The following is a 4,704-nucleotide window of genomic DNA, read 5'->3' on the forward strand; positions in this document are numbered from 1 at the left end:
ATATATCAGAACTCAGCATAAGTTGGCACTATATACACATATCACCATCAAAATCAAACTCAGACCCTGGCTCTCTCACGTGCAGAGACCATGGGTCCCTCAGAGTCTTACATGCTTGGTGTATAGGCTTATAATAGGCATCATGGACTGAATTAAAATAGATCAATAGTACATGACAGTTTCTCTATATTTCTGTCAGTTTCTTAAAGTATTTTAGAACTGTTAACAAAACTTCAAAGGCAATATTAAAATATTTTACTTGTGAAAACAAATATATTACAGAAGCAAGGTTTTTAAGCAATGTACGGACAGTAACAATCTACTGTTAGAAATAGGTATTTCAAAAAATTTTAGTAATATTTATAATCCACTTGCTCTGCTGCTCAAAATATTTCAGTTTTCCCCTTAGCTGTTTAGAGTTGAAAATTTTGATTTGTGGTCTTTAGAGCTCATTCATAATTTTTTTTATTTTTCAGAGATAGCAAAACATTTGGTGAATTTTCAACTCTCAAGGGTTGGAAATGAGTTCAAAGCTCAAAACCAATAGTAGTACAATTTACTCCTGTTTTTTTTTCTTTGTGATCTAAACTCTACCCCCAGCTACCCCTGTCTCTCTCTAAGACACTGAAAGCTAAGGCTATGATGTATCATGGCTCATAATAGAAAAGCACATCTTGGTTGCTTCTCTCCTGTTCTAAGAGACTTAGTCTAGCAAGGATGACAGACCAACAGGACAGCAGAAATTTAGTGTAATTTGAAGAGAATTTAGGAATTCATGGGTGTGTTGTTTTGTTTTTCTTGTGTGTGCACATGCTTGACTTTATTGGTGTGGTGTATGTGCCTATGTGTGTATAGGTGCAGCATAATGGCTGTAACATGCAGAGGTCAGAAGAAGCTGAGCTGTGTCCTGCTCAATGAGTCTTCTTCCCTGGAGAGAGGGTCTCTCACTGAACCTGGTAGTTAGCAAGTCCCAGTGATGATCTTCTTGGCTCTGGCCCCAGTGCTGTGTTTATAGTTGCACGCAGCCACACCTAGCTAGCGATTTGAACACAGGTCCTCATATTTGCAAGGCAAGCATTCTTATCCCCTGAGGAGAACTTAGCAATTCAGATTCTATCATGACTCCTCTACTTAAAATGAGATCATCTCTAATACGTATATTCTGAATCTTAGCCCCCTTTTTTGGAAAACAAAGATGTGTGTGTGTGTGTGTGTGTGTGTGTGTGTGTGTGTGTTCTTCTTCATCAAACCATGGCTATGGTTTGAAATTTGAAAAAAAAACCTAAAATTATGGGATATCGTTGCTTTATGTTGTCTGCTGTGGTTTATATATGTTTTTTTCTATAAAAGTAAATATTGAGTAAGCAAATGCTTGCAACAGACTTTGCATAGAATTGATAATGCAGTCCTAATTTCGATTGTGTTCATAACCTGGATTCTAAGAATTGGAGACCTTCAACATTGCTTAATCTTTAAAATGGCAGTACTAGGCAGTCATTGTTATTATCATTTGAGAAGGTATAAATCACTAAAGATCATCAGTTCTGTGTATTTTGTCCCAGCATGGACAAAGTTCTAGACTGAAGAGCATAAAGCGTTATTATTCCGTCTTTACAGATGAAGCCTCTAAAGCTTGCAGGTTAAAGTCACATAGACCACCAGGAAGAGACCCACGGGGCTTTGAGGACACTCTGAAGTTCTACTTCCCCTTTGTATTTAAGTGAGGTACAAGCAGGTTACCTGCTGTAGAAGCTACTGCAGGGTTCCTAAAGAGGAAGTGGAGGAGTGGAAATCTAATCCCATGTCCAACCCCTGCACTGCCTTGTGACTCCCACTACAACGGTGGAAAGGGATCCGCAGAAGATACAAAAACTGTGCCTTCCTTTAGTTTAATAAACTGCTGTAAAGAATTTGTGTTGTGTCTTACAATGTCCTTGTTCGCTTTCTCCTCTCTCCTTGACTCTGAAGCCTTTTCTCTTAGTCTCCAGAATCCAAACTTGCTCTACTGTTTCTAAGGAAGAAGGTGTGTGGACCGTTGCCCACCCCTTTTTCTCTTTTATGCCAGCTCTCCCTGTCTCTTCCTAGGAGTTCAAGGATTATCTTTCTTAACAATGTCGATCTTTGATGCATGAGATTTAGGTGGGCAGCTTCAGCCGAAGGACGAACTGACGAAAACTTTTTAGTAAAGTTCAAATAGAGAAACTTTGTACTTCTGAAAAGGATCGGGTTTTTCAGTAAGGGCACTTTGTTCCCAGTGTCCTGGGTTGTAGGCTATTCTTTAGTGAACCTTCTCCCTAGGAATCCTCCCGTCTTCAAACACCTTCTTTAAGTTCACTGTTCGTGCTTTCATATCTTATTTCTGCTCAACGCAAACTTTTTTTTTCTGCCTCTCTTTCTCTAGTTAGCGCCATTGGAAGCTAGATGAAGGTGGCCTCTCACTTTCCACCGAGAGTTCATCCAGATAAGCCGACAAACACAAAGGTTACAGAGATGATATTGTATAGGCCACACTAAGGTCGGGTAACCAGAAACCCAATAACAGGGATTAAGGCCAAAAAAAAAAAAAAAAAAAAAAAAAAAAAAAAAAAAAATCAGCACCGATAATCTTCAGATTCCCATGTTCACCACGAAAGGGCTCAGCGCTGCCCTGACTATTTCCTTTGCTCTACATAAAAGAACCTTGTTCCACTTAGAGGCCCTCATTGTCATGAAATCAGTCATTTGAATCAAAGTCCTTAGGGACATTTTCCATGCTGAGAGCACGGCTTTGAAAGGTGTTTAATTATCCTGCAGTCCTGGGAGCTACCCAGCATGCCTTAGGACTTGACAAGTTACCTTTTTACCTTTCTACCAGATAAGAAAACCGTGCAGGGTAAATACTAGAGTATTATATATAGTTCGCTCGTTTCTTACTCCATATATGCCTTTATCTGACAAAGAATTATTATAGTGCATCATTATGAAGTAAAACCTTACAATTAGAATGATGGGCTTTAGGCATCAGGTTGAATCCCAACCCTGTGACCTTGAAGTGACTTATCTTGTGGCTTACTTTCCTCATCTGTGAACCGGGATGCTACTCACACCTCTGGTGAATGTGATCATCCCATGTTTCTCTCTGGAAACGATGACAAATGGCTTACCGGAAACAGTAACGGGGATATTATGCCCCGTACCTAAAGAACTCCCCGAAACTGACCAGATTCATCAGGCCTCTCCCTGCAAGGGTAAACAGTAAACCTCCAGGGGCGCAGAAGACACTCAGAGGAAGAAAAGCTGAGCTGTGAAGAACCCCAGAGAAGAAAAGCTGCGAGAAAGACTCCAGGTATCAATCCAGAAGAGGCAGAAACCAGCCCTGCCGCCCGGAAGAGGTTTAGATCAACTGAGGCGCCAGGAAAGAACCCCTTCCAACCTGTTGAGCCGCCTGCAGACTGTGCAGTGTGCTCCAGATGCCCAGCTTGTGAGCTGTCACCCACGCTGGGGTGGATCTTGGTGGTGGGTTTTGGTGATGCAGCTGTCTCGGAGTTATTTCTGCTCCTGGAAATAACCACCCACGCCGGTAGGATTTGCTGAAGGAGGCAGAGGCAGGAGGATCACGAGTTCGAGGCCAGCCTGGAAATAACCCCTCACTCACATTCTTCTAAGTAAGCCCAGTAGAACACATTGGTTTACCAGTGTTGGACTTTGCTGGTGTCTGGACTTCGGTGTATTCTGGGGCCCCTGTCTGGAGTGTGCACAGTTTTGTTCCCCCAGGAAAAGCTTTGTCAGACAACAGTTTAAGAGCACGAGTGTTCAAAAAATAATGGCTATTCATTACTATATCTTTATAGTGTTTAACGCTTGGGAGGTGCTCATAAACATTTGTGAACTGGCTTCACGCCCACTAAATGTGCATGATTCTTGGGTTCTTTATGGTATAAGTTGAAAGCAAGTCATAGATTTAAGTTTTACCACATATAGTGACATTATAAGTATTCCTATTATAAAATTTAAGCTAAGTATGTAAAGGACATAGTAAAATTTAAAAATAGTTTCACATATTTATTATTTTAATATAAGATACATACTTTTTCCTAATCCTCAATTTTAGTAAATAAAGACTTCTTTCTATCATATGATGGGGTAAAAATTAGCTAGGAATCCATTGTAGATTTTGAAAGAAGGATGAGGGTCTCGGTGTGGATGTGTATAAGTGTGGGTACCAATGGCATACATGGGGATGCCAGAGGCCCACATCATCTTCCTCGATTACTTCCCTGACTTTTTTGTCGATAGGGATCTCTCACGAAAGCTGGAACCCTCTGAATGGCTAGCCAGGCTGGCCAGCAAGTTCCTGGAATCTGCCTGTCTCCATCCCCTAACGCTGGGATTATAGTCACTGTAGGACTCAGGTTCCGATGCTTACAGGAGAAGCACGTTCCTGACAGAGTCAATGCTCCATTCCCCATCTAGATAGATCTCCAACAATATACTGGCTGTGTAGACAAAGGTCAGGCCATACCAAAGATTCTGGGAGATTAATCTCCAGCCCTGAATGGAATTAAATTAATTGGACTCTTCCATTAAATTCTTGTATGAGTGATTTGTCTAAGATAAATACATCATTAAACATCCTCCCACATCAGTAACGGGAGTATTTCAGAATATGTAGGGATCAAATCCCTAGTGTTGTTTTTATTGCTAGGATGTTTTGATCTCATTGAA

Source organism: Arvicola amphibius, chromosome 17 (assembly GCF_903992535.2).
Source record: "Arvicola amphibius chromosome 17, mArvAmp1.2, whole genome shotgun sequence".
NCBI lineage: Eukaryota > Metazoa > Chordata > Mammalia > Rodentia > Cricetidae > Arvicola > Arvicola amphibius.